Source organism: Oncorhynchus nerka, linkage group LG19, assembly GCF_034236695.1.
Source record: "Oncorhynchus nerka isolate Pitt River linkage group LG19, Oner_Uvic_2.0, whole genome shotgun sequence".
In the NCBI taxonomy this organism is placed as follows: domain Eukaryota; kingdom Metazoa; phylum Chordata; class Actinopteri; order Salmoniformes; family Salmonidae; genus Oncorhynchus; species Oncorhynchus nerka.
Window position 1 is genome coordinate 28,038,764 of NC_088414.1, and position 6,656 is coordinate 28,045,419.

Here is a 6,656-nt window from a genome sequence, read left to right on the forward strand (position 1 = left end):
ACTCCCTTGACCTTTTCCACATTTTGTTGTGTTACAGCCTGAATTTTAAATGGATTAAGTTGAACATTTTTGTCACTAGCCTACACACAATACTCCATCATTTGAAAGTGGAATTATGTTTTTCGAAATGATTCAACCCCTTTCTTATGGCAAGCATCATTTTTAATCACTACCTCATCTCTGTACCCCACACATACAATTATATGTAAGGTCCCTCAGTCAAACACAGATTCAACCACAAAGACCAGGGGGGTTTTCCAATGCCTCGCAAAGAAGGTCACCTTTTGGTAGATGGGTCAAAAAAAGCAGACATTGAATATCCCTTTGAGCATGGTGATGTTATTAATTACACTTTAGATGGTGTATCAATACACCCAGTCACTACAAAGATACAGGCGTCCTTCCTAACTCAGTTGCCGGAGAGGAAGGAAACCATTCAGCATTTAAACAGAGTTTAATGGCTGTGATAGGAGAAAACTGAGGATGGATCTACAACATTGCAGTCCCTCTACAATACTAACTTAATTGACAGAGTGAAAAGAAGGAAGCTTGTATAGAATAGAATATTCCAAAACATGTTTGCAACAAGGCACTAAAGTAATACTGCAAAAAATGTGGCAAAGCAATTAACTTTTGGTCCTGAATACAAAGTGTTATGGTTGGGGCAAATTCAATACAACACATTACTGAGTACCACTCTCCATATTTTCAAGCATAGTGGTGGCTACATCATGTTATAGATATGCTTGTAATCTTTAAGTCCCGGGGAGTTTTTCAGGATAAAAAATAAACAGAATGGAGCTAGGCACAGGAAAGCTGCTTTTCACCAGACACTAGGTGTCACGACTTCTGCCGAAGTCGGTCCCTCTCCTTGTTCGGGCGGTGTTCAGCGGTCGACGTCACCGACCTTCTAGCCAGCACTGATCCGTTTTTTCATTTTCCATTGGTATTGTCTTGTCTTCCTTCACAACTGGTTCCAATCCCATCAATTACATGTTGTGTATTTAACCCTCTGTTTTCCCTCATGTCCTTGTCGGAGATTGTTTGATTGAATGTGATGTGTAAGTTGTGTTGGTGTGCGATAGGTTTTGTACCCACTTTTGTTATTTTTGTATATTTTGGTTTTTGGAGTTTTGTCAGCACTTATTAAACGACTCCGTTTATACCAAGTTCGTTCTCCTGCACCTGACTTCCCTGCCACCAACACGCACCAATTACACAAGGAGATTAATTCATCTTTCAGCAGGACAATAACCTAAAACACAAGGCCAAATCTACACTGAAGCTGCTTTCCAAGAAGACAGTGAATGTTCCTGAGTGACCAAGTTAAAGTTTTGACTTAAATCTACTTGAAAATCTATGGCAAGACCTGAAAATGGTTGTCTAGCCATGATCAACAACCAATTTGACAGAGCTTCAAGAATTTTGAAAGGAATAATGGACAAATTAATACTTTCTGAAGGCACTGTAGGCTTTTCAAAGAACTGTCAGTCAACGCAAGCTCATTCATTTAAGCTCCCCGCCCACTCAGCTTGAGCTTAAACTTCACCTTAGTTAGCCATACATGAAAAAAAAAGTTCAGTATTTTGATCCCCCCAAAATATTATGAGTGATATTTTAGTCACTCTAAATATTATTTTACATGGGATTCAGAATGATTGTTTGGGACCTTCAAAACATTTGCATCATATAGCCTAGGCCTAATAACCATGGTATATACTACTGTTGAAAACAGCCAATTTGAAGCAGCTGCTTATGTAATTTGAGGTTAGAAAATTATAAATATGCCTAGGATATGAAAAGGCGTAGGTTAGTCTACACAAATGTGCCCCACACTAATAAATAGTTTGGGACAACCGATAGTGGAAGCTAGATCTGCACTGTCTTCTATTATTGATTAGCCCGTAACACACTCGTATAGCATCCTCCATTTAAGATGCAAAGGCATATTTTTCCTTAACTAGCTTTAATGGCAAGCCATCTTAATAAAACACCATTTCCACCACCATTTTCAGATTTTCGGACAACCTAAAATGTTGCATACCCTAAGCATACCCCAAGGCGCAGCGTAAGATGAATACATACTTTTATTGAAGACGAAGAACACTTAACAAACTATACAAAACAACAAACCGAAAGTGAAGCTATAATAATACTAGTGCAGACACAGGCAAATAGACATAGACATAGACAATAACCCACAAAATACCCAAAGAAGATGGCTGCCTAAATATGGTTCCCAATTAGAGACAACGATAAACAGCTGCCTCCAATTGAGAACCAATCTAGGCAACCATAAGCATACATAAACACCTAGATAGTAGCGACCCCATAAACCTACAAAACCCCTAGACAGTACAAAAACACATACATCACCCATGTCACACCCTGACCTAACCAAAACAATAAAGAAACCATAGAATACTAAGGTCAGGGCGTGACAAGTGCAGATCTAGCGCCCAGTATCGGCTGCCTATGTTAATAAATAGTGTGATAAATAGACCCTATGATAAATAACTCAGTAAGTGTGTTATGAAACATTACCAAGGATTTCATGAGTTTACCAAAGTAAGCCTATTTGAGAGGCTATAGGGAGGTCAGTGATCTGGCAGTGTGGTGCTAGAACAACATCCTCCCCTCAACGTCAGCAAGACAAAGGAGCTGATCGTGGACTACAGGAAATGGAGAGCCGAGCACATCCCCATCCAGATTGTTGGGGGTGTAGTGGAGCGGGTCGAAAGCTTCAAGTTCCTCAGTGTCCACATCACTAAGGAATGATCATGGTCCACACACCAACACAGCAGTGATGAAGGCATGACAACGCCACTTCCCGCTCAGGAGGCTGAAAAGATTTGTCATGGGGCCTCAGATACTCAAAAGGTTCTACAGCTGTACCATTGAGAACATCTTGACTGGCTGCATCACCGTTTGGTATGGCAACTGCTTGGCATCCAACCACAAGGCGCTACAGAGGGTAGTACGTACGGCCCATTACATCATTGGTCAGAGCACCCTGTCTCCCAGATCCTCTATACCAGGCTGTGTCAGAGGAAGGCCCTATAAATTGTCAAAGATTCCAGCCACCTAAGTGATAGAGTGTTTTCTCTGTTACCACACAGCAAGCGGTATCTATGCACCATGTCTGGAACCAACAGAACCATGATCAGTTTCAACCTCCAAGCCATAAGACTGCTAAATAGTTAACTAATTACCTGCACTGACCCTTTTTGCACTAACTTCTTTGACTCCTCACACACGCTACTGCTACTGTTAATCATCTATCCTGTTGCCAAGTCACTTTATCCCTACCTATATGTACATATCTACCTCAATTACCTCATACCCCTGTACATCGACTGTGTATATAGCCAAGTTATCGTTACTCTTGTATTTATACCTAGTGTTATTATTATTATATTATTTCAAATGTTTTCTCTCTGCGTTGTTGAGAAGTAAGCATTTCACTGTTAGTCTACACCTGTTGTTCACGAAGCTCGTGACATATAAAATTGGATTCGATTTTGATTTGAGAAAAGCCCTGTCACATTATTTCATATCCGATTGTTCTTGGTAATTAACCCTTGTCTGCCATCCTGTGGTTTAATTACGTTAATGCACCCATGGTCAGCGCTTGTCACAGTGACCACCACATAAAATATGCTAGTGGCCAATCCTAAAAAAGGCCTTTTAGTTTTTGATATACCCGTAGTCAAGGTAAAACAAAACACAACCATGATTTTTTATCATCTGTAATGTCTCTCCTTTATAAAATGGATGGTTGTGGAAAAATATTTCACTGAAAAAGTGGTTAAATTGATAGATATTGTGACACACCCCCTAAACTCAAAACGTGCAGTACAATGCCTGGTTGGTTGTGGCAAGAACTGCAACGCTGCTGGGTTTTTCACTCTGTTTTCCATGTGTATCAAGAATGGTCCACCGCCCAAAGGACATCCAGCCCACTTGACACAACTGTGGGAAGCATTGGAGTCAACATGGGCAAGCATCCCTGTGGAACACTTTGTACAGTCCATCCCCCGACAAATTGAGGCTGTTCTGAGGGCAAAAGGGGGAGGTGTCCTAATGTTTGATATACTCAGTGTATCTCTCTATTATGGGTGGGAATACGTTGGAACAGATTTCTAAAATTAAAATCACTTGGAGCTGATTTGCTGTTGTTTTTAAAGTATTGTATGTCCGACAATAAAGTATAAATAGTAAACACTTTTTTGGGAGGGGCTCAGAAAACTTTGGGGAGCAAATAAAATGACCCACAGCCCAAATTTGGCCCTTGGGTCACCCGTTGGGGAACTCTGCGCTAGGGGAATCACCCTACTCTCACACTTAACAAAATATTTGAGTGTCATTATTTGGCAACATTTGCAACACACCTATCGGATCAAATTCAAATGAGTTTCTTATTGAAAGACGGGAATCGGCAGGATTTCCCCTTGAGCATGAATTATGACTACATTTCCACCTCATAAATAATCAGTATTTATTCATTCTATATAGCTGAGCATCTCAAAGAGAACTCTATTGTCTTTTTTAAATCTACACCACATATACAATGTAGAACAAACTGATTTGAATTAGATCAGATAGGCGTGTTGTAACTGTTGCCAAATAAGGGCATTACTATATATTACTAACAAGTTCTCATTTACAACTGCAACCTGGCCAAGATAAAGCAAGGCAGTGCGACACAAACAACAACACAGAGTTACACATAAACAATAAACAAACAAACATACAGTCAATAATACCATAGAAATAGTATATTTACAGTAAAATAAATAACAGTATGGGGATGAGGTAGTTGGATGGGCTATTTACAGATGGGCTATGTACAGGTGCAGTGATCTGTGAGCTGCTCTGACAGCTGGTGCTTAAAGCTAGTGAGGGAGATATGAGTCTCCAGTTTCAGTGATTTTTGCAGATCGTTCCAGTCATTAGCAGAGAACTGGAAGGAAAGGCGGCCGAAGGAGGAATTGGCTTTGGGGATGACCAGTGAAATATACCTGCTGGAGCGCGTGCTATGGGTGGGTGCTGCTATGGTGACCAGTGAGCTAAGATGGCGACAAATATGAAGCGAGGGCCAGCCAACGAGAGCATACAGGTCGCAGTGGTGGGTAGTATATGGGGCTTTGGTGACAAAACGGATGGCACTGTGATAGACTGCATCCAATTTGCTGAGTAGAGTGTTGGATTTTGTAAATTACATCGCCAAAGTCAAGGATCGGTAGGATAGTCAATTTTACAAGGGTATGTTTGGCAGTATGAGTGAAGGATGCTTTGTTGAAAAATAGGAAGCTGATTCTAGATTTCATTTTGGATTGGAGATTCTTAATGTAAGTCTGGAAGGGGAGTTTACAGTCTAACCAAACATCTAGGTATTTGTAGTTGTCTACATATTCTAAGTCAGAACCGTCCAGAGTAGTGATGCTGGACGGGCGGGCAGGTGTGGGCAGCGATTGGTTGAAGAGCATGCATTTAGTTTTACTTGCAGTTGGGAGTCCATGAGGAAAGGAGAGTTGTATGGCATTGAAGCTCGCCTGGAGGTTAGTTAACACAGTGTCCAAAGAAGGCCCAGAAGTATACAGAATGGTGTCATCTGCGTAGAGGTGAATCAGAGAATCACCAGCAGCAAGAGCGACATCATTGATGTATACAGAGAAAAGAGTGGGCCCAAGGATTGAACCCTGTGGCACCCCCATAGAGACTGCCAGAAGTCTGGACAACAGGCCCTCCGAATTGACGCACTGAACTCTGTCTGAGAAGTAGTTGGTGAACCAGGCGAGGCAGTCATTTGAGAAACCAAGTCTGTTGAGTCTGCCAATAAGAATGTGGTGATTTACAGAGTCGAAAGCCTTGGCCAAGTCGATGAATACAGCTGCACAGTATTGTCTCTTATCGATGGCGGTTATGATATCGTTTAGGACCTTGAGCGTGGCTGAGGTGCACCCATGACCAGCTCGGAAACCAGATTACATACGCAGAGGGTGCAGACACTGGGGACATCCGGAGTTCATCAGATGCAAGGTGGGATCCCTGAGTGAGCGATTGGGACTGCAATCGGAACTCTTCTCCCTCCTACGTTCCCGTAGCCGACCATCGATCCGGATGGTTAAACCGATGACATGAATGAGTCGAGATCCGACGGTAGTTCTCGGGCTGCCAGCTCATCCTTTACCTCCTCCGATAATCCGCGCAGGAACGTGTCAAACAGCGCTTCCGGGTTTCAGATACCCTCCGCTGCTAGCATGCAGAACTCCACCGCAATATCTGCCACACTGAGGGTGTCCTGCCAAAGCTGGAGTGACCTCTTGGCAGCCTCTCTCCCGGACACCGGAGCCTCGAAAACTTTTCTCACCTCCGCCACAAATCCCAGGCTCCAGACTGAGGCAGACGGTGGATTGTTGCTCCCACACCGCCATGCCCTGGCGAGTGCCCTCCCGGACATCAGCGTAATAATGTACGCAATATTTGAGCAGTCCGAGGGGAACGAAGAAGGCTGCAGCTCGAAAACGAGGGAGCACTGGGAGATAAAGGCCCGGCGCGTTCTGGAATCACCATTGTAGCACTCCGGGGGAGGTAAGCGGGGTTCCCGGGAAACCGGGGTCAAAGCGATGCTAGCAGCCGGGTTACTGAGGGGC